This window comes from Symphalangus syndactylus, chromosome 19 (genome assembly GCF_028878055.3).
Source record: "Symphalangus syndactylus isolate Jambi chromosome 19, NHGRI_mSymSyn1-v2.1_pri, whole genome shotgun sequence".
Lineage (NCBI taxonomy): Eukaryota > Metazoa > Chordata > Mammalia > Primates > Hylobatidae > Symphalangus > Symphalangus syndactylus.
The window spans coordinates 73,120,088-73,138,273 of record NC_072434.2 but is presented as its reverse complement, the minus strand read 5'-3'; the positions used below and the strand labels follow the sequence as shown (position 1 = coordinate 73,138,273).

The following is an 18,186-nucleotide window of genomic DNA, read 5'->3' as shown; positions in this document are numbered from 1 at the left end:
GTGTCTTTATTTCTACAACCTCTGGTCTCCACACACGGGGAGAGACCCTGTGGGGCTGGACCCTACACTCCCCCTCCACTGTCTTTCTCGATGGCTGTCTCTCTCATGCCCTCGGTTTCTATCTCTCCATCCATCTCGTCCATGCTCTCCTTCAAGCCGTGTGTGTGTGTGTGTGTGTGTGTGTGTGTGCGTGTGTGCGGGCGTGTGTGGGTGTCTCTGTGTCTTTGTGTGTGTGTCTGTGCCTGTGTCTCTGTGTGTGTGTGTGTGTGTGTGTGTGTGCGTGTGTGTGTGTGTGCCGGTGCGCGAGCCCGCGTGCGAGGGACCCCGTGTGTGTCTGTGTGTGGGCGAGTGGATTTGAGCCTGGTGGTGGTGGGGTGTGTCTGGGTTTCTCTCAGCCCCTCTCACCCAGGATCAGGCCGCCGCCTCTAGTGCCAGCCCGGGGCAAAGCAGGGCAACCCACCGACCCGCTACGCCCCACGCCCTCTTGTCCACCGGCCGGGTCTTGGTCGGGACAAGCGAGCGCGGTCGGGGCGTTGTGAGAGAAAGGCCCCGCGCGGCTGGGCCGGCTGTTCGACCTTGGCCAGCCCTGACGGCTCTGGGTGGGTGGGGCAAGAGGGGACCTCGCAGGAGCCCCTGAGCGGCGAGGGATCCAAAACGCTACCTCCGCGGCAGGGCGGAGGACCGGAGCGTGTCGCAGGATCGTGGGCCCTGGGCCCTGACGCCTCGGAGCACTCCCTGTTCGGAGCGGGCCCGATGTGGTGGAAGCGCGGGAGCCTGGGGTAGGCCGCGAGCGAGCGGCCCTCGGGTTCCGCGATCCTAGCCCCGCGGCCCCGGGCTGGCGGTGACGGCTGGCATCCGGCGGGCGTGGCTGGGCCGGGCTCTTGGGGCAGCCGGGCGCCTCTCTCGGCGTCTACGGCCATACCACCCTGAACGCGCCCGATCTCGTCTGCTCTCGGAAGCTAAGCAGGGTCGGGCCTGGTTAGTACTTGGATGGGAGACCGCCTGGGAATACCGGGTGCTGTAGGCCTTTTCCTTGGCTTTTTGCTTTTTCTTTCCTTTTCTTCCAGACGGGGAGTCTCGCTCTGTCGCCCAGGCTGGAGTGCAGTGGCGCCATCTCGGCTCGCTGCAAGCTCCGCCTCCCGGGTTCACGCCATTCTCCTGCCTCAGCCTCCCGAGTAGCTGGGACTGCAGGCGCCCGCCACCACGCCCGGCTCATTTTTGGTAGTTTCCGTAGAGACGGGGTTTCACCCCGTTAGCCGGGATGGTCTCCATCTCCTGACCTCGTGATCCACCCGCCTCGGCCTCCCAGAGTGCTGGGAATACTGGCGGGAGCCACCGTGCCCGCCCGGCCTGCTGTAGGCTTGTTTGGCTTCCCCGTGGCCTCCCTTCCCATTACAGTCGCCATGCTTCCCAACCTCCCCTGACTCTGCTCAACCTTCATCGCCCTCCTACACCCCCGCCGCCGCCGGGGACCTCCCGCAGGGGGTCCGCCCCTACTGCACGCCGGGCAGCAGCATCCCACCGCTTGCGCCTCGCCGCCGCCCCGCCAGGAGCCCGGCTCCAGCCTGGGAGGGCAGGGGGCCGGACCCCAAAGGCGCAGACGCGGGTTCCCTGCCCTTCGCGGTGCCTTCCCGCTCCCGGAACGCCCAGGCGATTCGATTCACTCATCGAGCGCCAGCGCCGTCGTCGCAACCTTCCGAACCGGGGGAAGGGGCGGCCAGGGGCAGCGGGTGCCACAGACGCCAGCCGAGACCTCGGCTCCAGAACGCATGGGCTGCTTTCTCCGGGGGAAGGACATTCCTTGGCCAGCCACCAGGACAACCGTCCCTGTGCACCCGGATTCCCAATGCCCCCCACTTCGTGTCAACTCCAGTCCCGAGGACACGCCAGAGCCCCAGGCCTCCGGCCGCGCCCGGTGCCAGGGCTCCCGCCAAACGGGCGGGCGCACTCTGCAAATCTCGGGGCGCCCCCGCAAGGCAGCGAGAGCACGGGGAGCTGCCAAGAAAGGAAGGAGCCTACGAAACCCACCTGCAAAGCAAGCAGTTCATCCAGGAAGCAGCCCGTCTCAGCGCTCCGTTGGTCCTCTCGCATGGACCTCCTGGCCCCCATGTTCTGGCGCAGCCCAAGCCCCCTCCACCCTCTCCCGGCCTGCTCAAAAGGGCGCCGCCTACTACGGGAGCCCGGCGCCTCCCCTCTAAGGCTCTATCGCGCTCTCTCGCTCTCTAGCTCCCTCCGCCTCTATCTTCTAGGTTTCCCCCTGGACCTCGCGCTACTTCTGTCGTCTTCCCTCGGCCTCTCTGTCTCTCGCTCTTTCTCCGTCCCTCTCTCTCAGCCTCTCCGTCTGTCTCTTACCGCCTCCCCTGAGGGCGGCAAGCCACCCAGGCGCCGAGGCAAGAGATCGACGACACGAACTGTTCCAGGGTAATAACATACAAAACAAGAAGAGTTATACCAGATACAGATCTCCGATACGAGGAGATGTGAATAGCAGTCATCATTAGTTTGTAGCAATTACTCTTTATTCCAATATTCTAATAATCCTCGCTGTATACTCATAACCTAGGAAAAACCAGGCCATGCAGAGTTAGGAGCTGAGAGGGCACAGTGAGGCGTGACCAGAAGACAAGTGTGAGAGCCTTCTGTGATGCCCAGACAGGGCCACCAGAAGGGCTCCTTGCTCTAGCGGTGACGCCGGCGTCTGGGAAGACGCCCGTTGCCAGGCGGACCGTGGTCTACCGGTAGCGAAAAGTGTCAAGGAACAACACGCGCTGCTTAGCAGACCGGGAAAGGGAGTCTCCTTTCCCCCGGGGGAGTATAGAGAAGACTCTGCCCCTCCACCTCTGCTGCAGGGCCTGACAGCAGTCACTTATCCAGATGCGTAACCGTCTCCCGGTGATGTTCTGCTTCAGTGGTCACGCTCCTAGTCCGCCTTCACGTTCCGTCCTCTACACCTGGCTCTGCCTTCTACGTAGCAGTAGAGACTTAGTGAAATTACTAAAAGTCTGTAATATGCATAAATCATGGCGTAAGCTGTCTTTCTCTTTGTCTCCTCTCTCTCTCTCTCTGCCTCAGTTCCCCGGCAGGGAAGGGCCCCCCCGTCCAGTGGACACGTGACCCACGTGATCTTACCTATCATTGGAGATGACTCACACTCTTTACCCCGCTCCTTTTCTTTGGATCCAATAAATAACAGCGCAGCCAGACATTCGGGGACACTACCGGTCTCCGCGCATTGGTAGTGGTGGAACCCCGGGGCCAGCTGTCTTTTCTTTGATCTCTTTGTCTTGTGTCTTTATTTCTACAACCTCTGGTCTCCACACACGGGGAGAGACCCTGTGGGGCTGGACCCTACACTCCCCCTCCACTGTCTTTCTCGATGGCTGTCTCTCTCATGCCCTCGGTTTCTATCTCTCCATCCATCTCGTCCATGCTCTCCTTCAAGCCGTGTGTGTGTGTGTGTGTGTGTGTGTGTGTGCGTGTGTGCGGGCGTGTGTGGGTGTCTCTGTGTCTTTGTGTGTGTGTCTGTGCCTGTGTCTCTGTGTGTGTGTGTGTGTGTGTGTGTGTGCGTGTGTGTGTGTGTGCCGGTGCGCGAGCCCGCGTGCGAGGGACCCCGTGTGTGTCTGTGTGTGGGCGAGTGGATTTGAGCCTGGTGGTGGTGGGGTGTGTCTGGGTTTCTCTCAGCCCCTCTCACCCAGGATCAGGCCGCCGCCTCTAGTGCCAGCCCGGGGCAAAGCAGGGCAACCCACCGACCCGCTACGCCCCACGCCCTCTTGTCCACCGGCCGGGTCTTGGTCGGGACAAGCGAGCGCGGTCGGGGCGTTGTGAGAGAAAGGCCCCGCGCGGCTGGGCCGGCTGTTCGACCTTGGCCAGCCCTGACGGCTCTGGGTGGGTGGGGCAAGAGGGGACCTCGCAGGAGCCCCTGAGCGGCGAGGGATCCAAAACGCTACCTCCGCGGCAGGGCGGAGGACCGGAGCGTGTCGCAGGATCGTGGGCCCTGGGCCCTGACGCCTCGGAGCACTCCCTGTTCGGAGCGGGCCCGATGTGGTGGAAGCGCGGGAGCCTGGGGTAGGCCGCGAGCGAGCGGCCCTCGGGTTCCGCGATCCTAGCCCCGCGGCCCCGGGCTGGCGGTGACGGCTGGCATCCGGCGGGCGTGGCTGGGCCGGGCTCTTGGGGCAGCCGGGCGCCTCTCTCGGCGTCTACGGCCATACCACCCTGAACGCGCCCGATCTCGTCTGCTCTCGGAAGCTAAGCAGGGTCGGGCCTGGTTAGTACTTGGATGGGAGACCGCCTGGGAATACCGGGTGCTGTAGGCCTTTTCCTTGGCTTTTTGCTTTTTCTTTCCTTTTCTTCCAGACGGGGAGTCTCGCTCTGTCGCCCAGGCTGGAGTGCAGTGGCGCCATCTCGGCTCGCTGCAAGCTCCGCCTCCCGGGTTCACGCCATTCTCCTGCCTCAGCCTCCCGAGTAGCTGGGACTGCAGGCGCCCGCCACCACGCCCGGCTCATTTTTGGTAGTTTCCGTAGAGACGGGGTTTCACCCCGTTAGCCGGGATGGTCTCCATCTCCTGACCTCGTGATCCACCCGCCTCGGCCTCCCAGAGTGCTGGGAATACTGGCGGGAGCCACCGTGCCCGCCCGGCCTGCTGTAGGCTTGTTTGGCTTCCCCGTGGCCTCCCTTCCCATTACAGTCGCCATGCTTCCCAACCTCCCCTGACTCTGCTCAACCTTCATCGCCCTCCTACACCCCCGCCGCCGCCGGGGACCTCCCGCAGGGGGTCCGCCCCTACTGCACGCCGGGCAGCAGCATCCCACCGCTTGCGCCTCGCCGCCGCCCCGCCAGGAGCCCGGCTCCAGCCTGGGAGGGCAGGGGGCCGGACCCCAAAGGCGCAGACGCGGGTTCCCTGCCCTTCGCGGTGCCTTCCCGCTCCCGGAACGCCCAGGCGATTCGATTCACTCATCGAGCGCCAGCGCCGTCGTCGCAACCTTCCGAACCGGGGGAAGGGGCGGCCAGGGGCAGCGGGTGCCACAGACGCCAGCCGAGACCTCGGCTCCAGAACGCATGGGCTGCTTTCTCCGGGGGAAGGACATTCCTTGGCCAGCCACCAGGACAACCGTCCCTGTGCACCCGGATTCCCAATGCCCCCCACTTCGTGTCAACTCCAGTCCCGAGGACACGCCAGAGCCCCAGGCCTCCGGCCGCGCCCGGTGCCAGGGCTCCCGCCAAACGGGCGGGCGCACTCTGCAAATCTCGGGGCGCCCCCGCAAGGCAGCGAGAGCACGGGGAGCTGCCAAGAAAGGAAGGAGCCTACGAAACCCACCTGCAAAGCAAGCAGTTCATCCAGGAAGCAGCCCGTCTCAGCGCTCCGTTGGTCCTCTCGCATGGACCTCCTGGCCCCCATGTTCTGGCGCAGCCCAAGCCCCCTCCACCCTCTCCCGGCCTGCTCAAAAGGGCGCCGCCTACTACGGGAGCCCGGCGCCTCCCCTCTAAGGCTCTATCGCGCTCTCTCGCTCTCTAGCTCCCTCCGCCTCTATCTTCTAGGTTTCCCCCTGGACCTCGCGCTACTTCTGTCGTCTTCCCTCGGCCTCTCTGTCTCTCGCTCTTTCTCCGTCCCTCTCTCTCAGCCTCTCCGTCTGTCTCTTACCGCCTCCCCTGAGGGCGGCAAGCCACCCAGGCGCCGAGGCAAGAGATCGACGACACGAACTGTTCCAGGGTAATAACATACAAAACAAGAAGAGTTATACCAGATACAGATCTCCGATACGAGGAGATGTGAATAGCAGTCATCATTAGTTTGTAGCAATTACTCTTTATTCCAATATTCTAATAATCCTCGCTGTATACTCATAACCTAGGAAAAACCAGGCCATGCAGAGTTAGGAGCTGAGAGGGCACAGTGAGGCGTGACCAGAAGACAAGTGTGAGAGCCTTCTGTGATGCCCAGACAGGGCCACCAGAAGGGCTCCTTGCTCTAGCGGTGACGCCGGCGTCTGGGAAGACGCCCGTTGCCAGGCGGACCGTGGTCTACCGGTAGCGAAAAGTGTCAAGGAACAACACGCGCTGCTTAGCAGACCGGGAAAGGGAGTCTCCTTTCCCCCGGGGGAGTATAGAGAAGACTCTGCCCCTCCACCTCTGCTGCAGGGCCTGACAGCAGTCACTTATCCAGATGCGTAACCGTCTCCCGGTGATGTTCTGCTTCAGTGGTCACGCTCCTAGTCCGCCTTCACGTTCCGTCCTCTACACCTGGCTCTGCCTTCTACGTAGCAGTAGAGACTTAGTGAAATTACTAAAAGTCTGTAATATGCATAAATCATGGCGTAAGCTGTCTTTCTCTTTGTCTCCTCTCTCTCTCTCTCTGCCTCAGTTCCCCGGCAGGGAAGGGCCCCCCCGTCCAGTGGACACGTGACCCACGTGATCTTACCTATCATTGGAGATGACTCACACTCTTTACCCCGCTCCTTTTCTTTGGATCCAATAAATAACAGCGCAGCCAGACATTCGGGGACACTACCGGTCTCCGCGCATTGGTAGTGGTGGAACCCCGGGGCCAGCTGTCTTTTCTTTGATCTCTTTGTCTTGTGTCTTTATTTCTACAACCTCTGGTCTCCACACACGGGGAGAGACCCTGTGGGGCTGGACCCTACACTCCCCCTCCACTGTCTTTCTCGCTGGCTGTCTCTCTCATGCCCTCGGTTTCTATCTCTCCATCCATCTCGTCCATGCTCTCCTTCAAGCCGTGTGTGTGTGTGTGTGTGTGTGTGTGTGTGTGTGCGTGTGTGCGGGCGTGTGTGGGTGTCTCTGTGTCTTTGTGTGTGTGTCTGTGCCTGTGTCTCTGTGTGTGTGTGTGTGTGTGTGTGTGCGTGTGTGTGTGTGTGCCGGTGCGCGAGCCCGCGTGCGAGGGCCCCCGTGTGTGTCTGTGTGTGGGCGAGTGGATTTGAGCCTGGTGGTGGTGGGGTGTGTCTGGGTTTCTCTCAGCCCCTCTCACCCAGGATCAGGCCGCCGCCTCTAGTGCCAGCCCGGGGCAAAGCAGGGCAACCCACCGACCCGCTACGCCCCACGCCCTCTTGTCCACCGGCCGGGTCTTGGTCGGGACAAGCGAGCGCGGTCGGGGCGTTGTGAGAGAAAGGCCCCGCGCGGCTGGGCCGGCTGTTCGACCTTGGCCAGCCCTGACGGCTCTGGGTGGGTGGGGCAAGAGGGGACCTCGCAGGAGCCCCTGAGCGGCGAGGGATCCAAAACGCTACCTCCGCGGCAGGGCGGAGGACCGGAGCGTGTCGCAGGATCGTGGGCCCTGGGCCCTGACGCCTCGGAGCACTCCCTGTTCGGAGCGGGCCCGATGTGGTGGAAGCGCGGGAGCCTGGGGTAGGCCGCGAGCGAGCGGCCCTCGGGTTCCGCGATCCTAGCCCCGCGGCCCCGGGCTGGCGGTGACGGCTGGCATCCGGCGGGCGTGGCTGGGCCGGGCTCTTGGGGCAGCCGGGCGCCTCTCTCGGCGTCTACGGCCATACCACCCTGAACGCGCCCGATCTCGTCTGATCTCGGAAGCTAAGCAGGGTCGGGCCTGGTTAGTACTTGGATGGGAGACCGCCTGGGAATACCGGGTGCTGTAGGCCTTTTCCTTGGCTTTTTGCTTTTTCTTTCCTTTTCTTCCAGACGGGGAGTCTCGCTCTGTCGCCCAGGCTGGAGTGCAGTGGCGCCATCTCGGCTCGCTGCAAGCTCCGCCTCCCGGGTTCACGCCATTCTCCTGCCTCAGCCTCCCGAGTAGCTGGGACTGCAGGCGCCCGCCACCACGCCCGGCTCATTTTTGGTAGTTTCCGTAGAGACGGGGTTTCACCCCGTTAGCCGGGATGGTCTCCATCTCCTGACCTCGTGATCCACCCGCCTCGGCCTCCCAGAGTGCTGGGAATACTGGCGGGAGCCACCGTGCCCGCCCGGCCTGCTGTAGGCTTGTTTGGCTTCCCCGTGGCCTCCCTTCCCATTACAGTCGCCATGCTTCCCAACCTCCCCTGACTCTGCTCAACCTTCATCGCCCTCCTACACCCCCGCCGCCGCCGGGGACCTCCCGCAGGGGGTCCGCCCCTACTGCACGCCGGGCAGCAGCATCCCACCGCTTGCGCCTCGCCGCCGCCCCGCCAGGAGCCCGGCTCCAGCCTGGGAGGGCAGGGGGCCGGACCCCAAAGGCGCAGACGCGGGTTCCCTGCCCTTCGCGGTGCCTTCCCGCTCCCGGAACGCCCAGGCGATTCGATTCACTCATCGAGCGCCAGCGCCGTCGTCGCAACCTTCCGAACCGGGGGAAGGGGCGGCCAGGGGCAGCGGGTGCCACAGACGCCAGCCGAGACCTCGGCTCCAGAACGCATGGGCTGCTTTCTCCGGGGGAAGGACATTCCTTGGCCAGCCACCAGGACAACCGTCCCTGTGCACCCGGATTCCCAATGCCCCCCACTTCGTGTCAACTCCAGTCCCGAGGACACGCCAGAGCCCCAGGCCTCCGGCCGCGCCCGGTGCCAGGGCTCCCGCCAAACGGGCGGGCGCACTCTGCAAATCTCGGGGCGCCCCCGCAAGGCAGCGAGAGCACGGGGAGCTGCCAAGAAAGGAAGGAGCCTACGAAACCCACCTGCAAAGCAAGCAGTTCATCCAGGAAGCAGCCCGTCTCAGCGCTCCGTTGGTCCTCTCGCATGGACCTCCTGGCCCCCATGTTCTGGCGCAGCCCAAGCCCCCTCCACCCTCTCCCGGCCTGCTCAAAAGGGCGCCGCCTACTACGGGAGCCCGGCGCCTCCCCTCTAAGGCTCTATCGCGCTCTCTCGCTCTCTAGCTCCCTCCGCCTCTATCTTCTAGGTTTCCCCCTGGACCTCGCGCTACTTCTGTCGTCTTCCCTCGGCCTCTCTGTCTCTCGCTCTTTCTCCGTCCCTCTCTCTCAGCCTCTCCGTCTGTCTCTTACCGCCTCCCCTGAGGGCGGCAAGCCACCCAGGCGCCGAGGCAAGAGATCGACGACACGAACTGTTCCAGGGTAATAACATACAAAACAAGAAGAGTTATACCAGATACAGATCTCCGATACGAGGAGATGTGAATAGCAGTCATCATTAGTTTGTAGCAATTACTCTTTATTCCAATATTCTAATAATCCTCGCTGTATACTCATAACCTAGGAAAAACCAGGCCATGCAGAGTTAGGAGCTGAGAGGGCACAGTGAGGCGTGACCAGAAGACAAGTGTGAGAGCCTTCTGTGATGCCCAGACAGGGCCACCAGAAGGGCTCCTTGCTCTAGCGGTGACGCCGGCGTCTGGGAAGACGCCCGTTGCCAGGCGGACCGTGGTCTACCGGTAGCGAAAAGTGTCAAGGAACAACACGCGCTGCTTAGCAGACCGGGAAAGGGAGTCTCCTTTCCCCCGGGGGAGTATAGAGAAGACTCTGCCCCTCCACCTCTGCTGCAGGGCCTGACAGCAGTCACTTATCCAGATGCGTAACCGTCTCCCGGTGATGTTCTGCTTCAGTGGTCACGCTCCTAGTCCGCCTTCACGTTCCGTCCTCTACACCTGGCTCTGCCTTCTACGTAGCAGTAGAGACTTAGTGAAATTACTAAAAGTCTGTAATATGCATAAATCATGGCGTAAGCTGTCTTTCTCTTTGTCTCCTCTCTCTCTCTCTCTGCCTCAGTTCCCCGGCAGGGAAGGGCCCCCCCGTCCAGTGGACACGTGACCCACGTGATCTTACCTATCATTGGAGATGACTCACACTCTTTACCCCGCTCCTTTTCTTTGGATCCAATAAATAACAGCGCAGCCAGACATTCGGGGACACTACCGGTCTCCGCGCATTGGTAGTGGTGGAACCCCGGGGCCAGCTGTCTTTTCTTTGATCTCTTTGTCTTGTGTCTTTATTTCTACAACCTCTGGTCTCCACACACGGGGAGAGACCCTGTGGGGCTGGACCCTACACTCCCCCTCCACTGTCTTTCTCGATGGCTGTCTCTCTCATGCCCTCGGTTTCTATCTCTCCATCCATCTCGTCCATGCTCTCCTTCAAGCCGTGTGTGTGTGTGTGTGTGTGTGTGTGTGTGTGTGTGTGCGTGTGTGCGGGCGTGTGTGGGTGTCTCTGTGTCTTTGTGTGTGTGTCTGTGCCTGTGTCTCTGTGTGTGTGTGTGTGTGTGTGTGTGCGTGTGTGTGTGTGTGTGTGCCGGTGCGCGAGCCCGCGTGCGAGGGCCCCCGTGTGTGTCTGTGTGTGGGCGAGTGGATTTGAGCCTGGTGGTGGTGGGGTGTGTCTGGGTTTCTCTCAGCCCCTCTCACCCAGGATCAGGCCGCCGCCTCTAGTGCCAGCCCGGGGCAAAGCAGGGCAACCCACCGACCCGCTACGCCCCACGCCCTCTTGTCCACCGGCCGGGTCTTGGTCGGGACAAGCGAGCGCGGTCGGGGCGTTGTGAGAGAAAGGCCCCGCGCGGCTGGGCCGGCTGTTCGACCTTGGCCAGCCCTGACGGCTCTGGGTGGGTGGGGCAAGAGGGGACCTCGCAGGAGCCCCTGAGCGGCGAGGGATCCAAAACGCTACCTCCGCGGCAGGGCGGAGGACCGGAGCGTGTCGCAGGATCGTGGGCCCTGGGCCCTGACGCCTCGGAGCACTCCCTGTTCGGAGCGGGCCCGATGTGGTGGAAGCGCGGGAGCCTGGGGTAGGCCGCGAGCGAGCGGCCCTCGGGTTCCGCGATCCTAGCCCCGCGGCCCCGGGCTGGCGGTGACGGCTGGCATCCGGCGGGCGTGGCTGGGCCGGGCTCTTGGGGCAGCCGGGCGCCTCTCTCGGCGTCTACGGCCATACCACCCTGAACGCGCCCGATCTCGTCTGCTCTCGGAAGCTAAGCAGGGTCGGGCCTGGTTAGTACTTGGATGGGAGACCGCCTGGGAATACCGGGTGCTGTAGGCCTTTTCCTTGGCTTTTTGCTTTTTCTTTCCTTTTCTTCCAGACGGGGAGTCTCGCTCTGTCGCCCAGGCTGGAGTGCAGTGGCGCCATCTCGGCTCGCTGCAAGCTCCGCCTCCCGGGTTCACGCCATTCTCCTGCCTCAGCCTCCCGAGTAGCTGGGACTGCAGGCGCCCGCCACCACGCCCGGCTCATTTTTGGTAGTTTCCGTAGAGACGGGGTTTCACCCCGTTAGCCGGGATGGTCTCCATCTCCTGACCTCGTGATCCACCCGCCTCGGCCTCCCAGAGTGCTGGGAATACTGGCGGGAGCCACCGTGCCCGCCCGGCCTGCTGTAGGCTTGTTTGGCTTCCCCGTGGCCTCCCTTCCCATTACAGTCGCCATGCTTCCCAACCTCCCCTGACTCTGCTCAACCTTCATCGCCCTCCTACACCCCCGCCGCCGCCGGGGACCTCCCGCAGGGGGTCCGCCCCTACTGCACGCCGGGCAGCAGCATCCCACCGCTTGCGCCTCGCCGCCGCCCCGCCAGGAGCCCGGCTCCAGCCTGGGAGGGCAGGGGGCCGGACCCCAAAGGCGCAGACGCGGGTTCCCTGCCCTTCGCGGTGCCTTCCCGCTCCCGGAACGCCCAGGCGATTCGATTCACTCATCGAGCGCCAGCGCCGTCGTCGCAACCTTCCGAACCGGGGGAAGGGGCGGCCAGGGGCAGCGGGTGCCACAGACGCCAGCCGAGACCTCGGCTCCAGAACGCATGGGCTGCTTTCTCCGGGGGAAGGACATTCCTTGGCCAGCCACCAGGACAACCGTCCCTGTGCACCCGGATTCCCAATGCCCCCCACTTCGTGTCAACTCCAGTCCCGAGGACACGCCAGAGCCCCAGGCCTCCGGCCGCGCCCGGTGCCAGGGCTCCCGCCAAACGGGCGGGCGCACTCTGCAAATCTCGGGGCGCCCCCGCAAGGCAGCGAGAGCACGGGGAGCTGCCAAGAAAGGAAGGAGCCTACGAAACCCACCTGCAAAGCAAGCAGTTCATCCAGGAAGCAGCCCGTCTCAGCGCTCCGTTGGTCCTCTCGCATGGACCTCCTGGCCCCCATGTTCTGGCGCAGCCCAAGCCCCCTCCACCCTCTCCCGGCCTGCTCAAAAGGGCGCCGCCTACTACGGGAGCCCGGCGCCTCCCCTCTAAGGCTCTATCGCGCTCTCTCGCTCTCTAGCTCCCTCCGCCTCTATCTTCTAGGTTTCCCCCTGGACCTCGCGCTACTTCTGTCGTCTTCCCTCGGCCTCTCTGTCTCTCGCTCTTTCTCCGTCCCTCTCTCTCAGCCTCTCCGTCTGTCTCTTACCGCCTCCCCTGAGGGCGGCAAGCCACCCAGGCGCCGAGGCAAGAGATCGACGACACGAACTGTTCCAGGGTAATAACATACAAAACAAGAAGAGTTATACCAGATACAGATCTCCGATACGAGGAGATGTGAATAGCAGTCATCATTAGTTTGTAGCAATTACTCTTTATTCCAATATTCTAATAATCCTCGCTGTATACTCATAACCTAGGAAAAACCAGGCCATGCAGAGTTAGGAGCTGAGAGGGCACAGTGAGGCGTGACCAGAAGACAAGTGTGAGAGCCTTCTGTGATGCCCAGACAGGGCCACCAGAAGGGCTCCTTGCTCTAGCGGTGACGCCGGCGTCTGGGAAGACGCCCGTTGCCAGGCGGACCGTGGTCTACCGGTAGCGAAAAGTGTCAAGGAACAACACGCGCTGCTTAGCAGACCGGGAAAGGGAGTCTCCTTTCCCCCGGGGGAGTATAGAGAAGACTCTGCCCCTCCACCTCTGCTGCAGGGCCTGACAGCAGTCACTTATCCAGATGCGTAACCGTCTCCCGGTGATGTTCTGCTTCAGTGGTCACGCTCCTAGTCCGCCTTCACGTTCCGTCCTCTACACCTGGCTCTGCCTTCTACGTAGCAGTAGAGACTTAGTGAAATTACTAAAAGTCTGTAATATGCATAAATCATGGCGTAAGCTGTCTTTCTCTTTGTCTCCTCTCTCTCTCTCTCTGCCTCAGTTCCCCGGCAGGGAAGGGCCCCCCCGTCCAGTGGACACGTGACCCACGTGATCTTACCTATCATTGGAGATGACTCACACTCTTTACCCCGCTCCTTTTCTTTGGATCCAATAAATAACAGCGCAGCCAGACATTCGGGGACACTACCGGTCTCCGCGCATTGGTAGTGGTGGAACCCCGGGGCCAGCTGTCTTTTCTTTGATCTCTTTGTCTTGTGTCTTTATTTCTACAACCTCTGGTCTCCACACACGGGGAGAGACCCTGTGGGGCTGGACCCTACACTCCCCCTCCACTGTCTTTCTCGATGGCTGTCTCTCTCATGCCCTCGGTTTCTATCTCTCCATCCATCTCGTCCATGCTCTCCTTCAAGCCGTGTGTGTGTGTGTGTGTGTGTGTGTGTGTGTGTGTGCGTGTGTGCGGGCGTGTGTGGGTGTCTCTGTGTCTTTGTGTGTGTGTCTGTGCCTGTGTCTCTGTGTGTGTGTGTGTGTGTGTGTGTGCGTGTGTGTGTGTGTGTGTGCCGGTGCGCGAGCCCGCGTGCGAGGGCCCCCGTGTGTGTCTGTGTGTGGGCGAGTGGATTTGAGCCTGGTGGTGGTGGGGTGTGTCTGGGTTTCTCTCAGCCCCTCTCACCCAGGATCAGGCCGCCGCCTCTAGTGCCAGCCCGGGGCAAAGCAGGGCAACCCACCGACCCGCTACGCCCCACGCCCTCTTGTCCACCGGCCGGGTCTTGGTCGGGACAAGCGAGCGCGGTCGGGGCGTTGTGAGAGAAAGGCCCCGCGCGGCTGGGCCGGCTGTTCGACCTTGGCCAGCCCTGACGGCTCTGGGTGGGTGGGGCAAGAGGGGACCTCGCAGGAGCCCCTGAGCGGCGAGGGATCCAAAACGCTACCTCCGCGGCAGGGCGGAGGACCGGAGCGTGTCGCAGGATCGTGGGCCCTGGGCCCTGACGCCTCGGAGCACTCCCTGTTCGGAGCGGGCCCGATGTGGTGGAAGCGCGGGAGCCTGGGGTAGGCCGCGAGCGAGCGGCCCTCGGGTTCCGCGATCCTAGCCCCGCGGCCCCGGGCTGGCGGTGACGGCTGGCATCCGGCGGGCGTGGCTGGGCCGGGCTCTTGGGGCAGCCGGGCGCCTCTCTCGGCGTCTACGGCCATACCACCCTGAACGCGCCCGATCTCGTCTGCTCTCGGAAGCTAAGCAGGGTCGGGCCTGGTTAGTACTTGGATGGGAGACCGCCTGGGAATACCGGGTGCTGTAGGCCTTTTCCTTGGCTTTTTGCTTTTTCTTTCCTTTTCTTCCAGACGGGGAGTCTCGCTCTGTCGCCCAGGCTGGAGTGCAGTGGCGCCATCTCGGCTCGCTGCAAGCTCCGCCTCCCGGGTTCACGCCATTCTCCTGCCTCAGCCTCCCGAGTAGCTGGGACTGCAGGCGCCCGCCACCACGCCCGGCTCATTTTTGGTAGTTTCCGTAGAGACGGGGTTTCACCCCGTTAGCCGGGATGGTCTCCATCTCCTGACCTCGTGATCCACCCGCCTCGGCCTCCCAGAGTGCTGGGAATACTGGCGGGAGCCACCGTGCCCGCCCGGCCTGCTGTAGGCTTGTTTGGCTTCCCCGTGGCCTCCCTTCCCATTACAGTCGCCATGCTTCCCAACCTCCCCTGACTCTGCTCAACCTTCATCGCCCTCCTACACCCCCGCCGCCGCCGGGGACCTCCCGCAGGGGGTCCGCCCCTACTGCACGCCGGGCAGCAGCATCCCACCGCTTGCGCCTCGCCGCCGCCCCGCCAGGAGCCCGGCTCCAGCCTGGGAGGGCAGGGGGCCGGACCCCAAAGGCGCAGACGCGGGTTCCCTGCCCTTCGCGGTGCCTTCCCGCTCCCGGAACGCCCAGGCGATTCGATTCACTCATCGAGCGCCAGCGCCGTCGTCGCAACCTTCCGAACCGGGGGAAGGGGCGGCCAGGGGCAGCGGGTGCCACAGACGCCAGCCGAGACCTCGGCTCCAGAACGCATGGGCTGCTTTCTCCGGGGGAAGGACATTCCTTGGCCAGCCACCAGGACAACCGTCCCTGTGCACCCGGATTCCCAATGCCCCCCACTTCGTGTCAACTCCAGTCCCGAGGACACGCCAGAGCCCCAGGCCTCCGGCCGCGCCCGGTGCCAGGGCTCCCGCCAAACGGGCGGGCGCACTCTGCAAATCTCGGGGCGCCCCCGCAAGGCAGCGAGAGCACGGGGAGCTGCCAAGAAAGGAAGGAGCCTACGAAACCCACCTGCAAAGCAAGCAGTTCATCCAGGAAGCAGCCCGTCTCAGCGCTCCGTTGGTCCTCTCGCATGGACCTCCTGGCCCCCATGTTCTGGCGCAGCCCAAGCCCCCTCCACCCTCTCCCGGCCTGCTCAAAAGGGCGCCGCCTACTACGGGAGCCCGGCGCCTCCCCTCTAAGGCTCTATCGCGCTCTCTCGCTCTCTAGCTCCCTCCGCCTCTATCTTCTAGGTTTCCCCCTGGACCTCGCGCTACTTCTGTCGTCTTCCCTCGGCCTCTCTGTCTCTCGCTCTTTCTCCGTCCCTCTCTCTCAGCCTCTCCGTCTGTCTCTTACCGCCTCCCCTGAGGGCGGCAAGCCACCCAGGCGCCGAGGCAAGAGATCGACGACACGAACTGTTCCAGGGTAATAACATACAAAACAAGAAGAGTTATACCAGATACAGATCTCCGATACGAGGAGATGTGAATAGCAGTCATCATTAGTTTGTAGCAATTACTCTTTATTCCAATATTCTAATAATCCTCGCTGTATACTCATAACCTAGGAAAAACCAGGCCATGCAGAGTTAGGAGCTGAGAGGGCACAGTGAGGCGTGACCAGAAGACAAGTGTGAGAGCCTTCTGTGATGCCCAGACAGGGCCACCAGAAGGGCTCCTTGCTCTAGCGGTGACGCCGGCGTCTGGGAAGACGCCCGTTGCCAGGCGGACCGTGGTCTACCGGTAGCGAAAAGTGTCAAGGAACAACACGCGCTGCTTAGCAGACCGGGAAAGGGAGTCTCCTTTCCCCCGGGGGAGTATAGAGAAGACTCTGCCCCTCCACCTCTGCTGCAGGGCCTGACAGCAGTCACTTATCCAGATGCGTAACCGTCTCCCGGTGATGTTCTGCTTCAGTGGTCACGCTCCTAGTCCGCCTTCACGTTCCGTCCTCTACACCTGGCTCTGCCTTCTACGTAGCAGTAGAGACTTAGTGAAATTACTAAAAGTCTGTAATATGCATAAATCATGGCGTAAGCTGTCTTTCTCTTTGTCTCCTCTCTCTCTCTCTCTGCCTCAGTTCCCCGGCAGGGAAGGGCCCCCCCGTCCAGTGGACACGTGACCCACGTGATCTTACCTATCATTGGAGATGACTCACACTCTTTACCCCGCTCCTTTTCTTTGGATCCAATAAATAACAGCGCAGCCAGACATTCGGGGACACTACCGGTCTCCGCGCATTGGTAGTGGTGGAACCCCGGGGCCAGCTGTCTTTTCTTTGATCTCTTTGTCTTGTGTCTTTATTTCTACAACCTCTGGTCTCCACACACGGGGAGAGACCCTGTGGGGCTGGACCCTACACTCCCCCTCCACTGTCTTTCTCGCTGGCTGTCTCTCTCATGCCCTCGGTTTCTATCTCTCCATCCATCTCGTCCATGCTCTCCTTCAAGCCGTGTGTGTGTGTGTGTGTGTGTGTGTGTGTGTGTGCGTGTGTGCGGGCGTGTGTGGGTGTCTCTGTGTCTTTGTGTGTGTGTCTGTGCCTGTGTCTCTGTGTGTGTGTGTGTGTGTGTGTGTGCGTGTGTGTGTGTGTGTGCCGGTGCGCGAGCCCGCGTGCGAGGGCCCCCGTGTGTGTCTGTGTGTGGGCGAGTGGATTTGAGCCTGGTGGTGGTGGGGTGTGTCTGGGTTTCTCTCAGCCCCTCTCACCCAGGATCAGGCCGCCGCCTCTAGTGCCAGCCCGGGGCAAAGCAGGGCAACCCACCGACCCGCTACGCCCCACGCCCTCTTGTCCACCGGCCGGGTCTTGGTCGGGACAAGCGAGCGCGGTCGGGGCGTTGTGAGAGAAAGGCCCCGCGCGGCTGGGCCGGCTGTTCGACCTTGGCCAGCCCTGACGGCTCTGGGTGGGTGGGGCAAGAGGGGACCTCGCAGGAGCCCCTGAGCGGCGAGGGATCCAAAACGCTACCTCCGCGGCAGGGCGGAGGACCGGAGCGTGTCGCAGGATCGTGGGCCCTGGGCCCTGACGCCTCGGAGCACTCCCTGTTCGGAGCGGGCCCGATGTGGTGGAAGCGCGGGAGCCTGGGGTAGGCCGCGAGCGAGCGGCCCTCGGGTTCCGCGATCCTAGCCCCGCGGCCCCGGGCTGGCGGTGACGGCTGGCATCCGGCGGGCGTGGCTGGGCCGGGCTCTTGGGGCAGCCGGGCGCCTCTCTCGGCGTCTACGGCCATACCACCCTGAACGCGCCCGATCTCGTCTGATCTCGGAAGCTAAGCAGGGTCGGGCCTGGTTAGTACTTGGATGGGAGACCGCCTGGGAATACCGGGTGCTGTAGGCCTTTTCCTTGGCTTTTTGCTTTTTCTTTCCTTTTCTTCCAGACGGGGAGTCTCGCTCTGTCGCCCAGGCTGGAGTGCAGTGGCGCCATCTCGGCTCGCTGCAAGCTCCGCCTCCCGGGTTCACGCCATTCTCCTGCCTCAGCCTCCCGAGTAGCTGGGACTGCAGGCGCCCGCCACCACGCCCGGCTCATTTTTGGTAGTTTCCGTAGAGACGGGGTTTCACCCCGTTAGCCGGGATGGTCTCCATCTCCTGACCTCGTGATCCACCCGCCTCGGCCTCCCAGAGTGCTGGGAATACTGGCGGGAGCCACCGTGCCCGCCCGGCCTGCTGTAGGCTTGTTTGGCTTCCCCGTGGCCTCCCTTCCCATTACAGTCGCCATGCTTCCCAACCTCCCCTGACTCTGCTCAACCTTCATCGCCCTCCTACACCCCCGCCGCCGCCGGGGACCTCCCGCAGGGGGTCCGCCCCTACTGCACGCCGGGCAGCAGCATCCCACCGCTTGCGCCTCGCCGCCGCCCCGCCAGGAGCCCGGCTCCAGCCTGGGAGGGCAGGGGGCCGGACCCCAAAGGCGCAGACGCGGGTTCCCTGCCCTTCGCGGTGCCTTCCCGCTCCCGGAACGCCCAGGCGATTCGATTCACTCATCGAGCGCCAGCGCCGTCGTCGCAACCTTCCGAACCGGGGGAAGGGGCGGCCAGGGGCAGCGGGT

General features: G+C 63.0%; 6 non-coding genes across 6 annotated transcripts; all 6 read left to right on the top strand.

The window, feature by feature from the left end:
* Positions 1–908: 908 nt before the first annotated feature.
* Positions 909–1,027, top strand: LOC129458971 (5S ribosomal RNA). The gene has a single exon (XR_008649801.1). It is a non-coding gene; the product is annotated as a 5S ribosomal RNA (ribosomal RNA).
* Positions 1,028–4,194: 3,167 nt separating this feature from the next.
* On the top strand, positions 4,195–4,313 carry LOC129458970 (5S ribosomal RNA). The gene has a single exon (XR_008649800.1). It is a non-coding gene; the product is annotated as a 5S ribosomal RNA (ribosomal RNA).
* Positions 4,314–7,482: 3,169 nt separating this feature from the next.
* On the top strand, positions 7,483–7,601 carry LOC129458954 (5S ribosomal RNA). The gene has a single exon (XR_008649783.1). It is a non-coding gene; the product is annotated as a 5S ribosomal RNA (ribosomal RNA).
* A 3,177-nt stretch (positions 7,602–10,778) lies between these two features.
* Positions 10,779–10,897, top strand: LOC129458969 (5S ribosomal RNA). Its single transcript, XR_008649799.1, has one exon. It is a non-coding gene; the product is annotated as a 5S ribosomal RNA (ribosomal RNA).
* A 3,175-nt stretch (positions 10,898–14,072) lies between these two features.
* Positions 14,073–14,191, top strand: LOC129458968 (5S ribosomal RNA). Its single transcript, XR_008649798.1, has one exon. It is a non-coding gene; the product is annotated as a 5S ribosomal RNA (ribosomal RNA).
* Positions 14,192–17,362: 3,171 nt separating this feature from the next.
* On the top strand, positions 17,363–17,481 carry LOC129458953 (5S ribosomal RNA). The gene has a single exon (XR_008649782.1). It is a non-coding gene; the product is annotated as a 5S ribosomal RNA (ribosomal RNA).
* Positions 17,482–18,186: the final 705 nt, after the last annotated feature.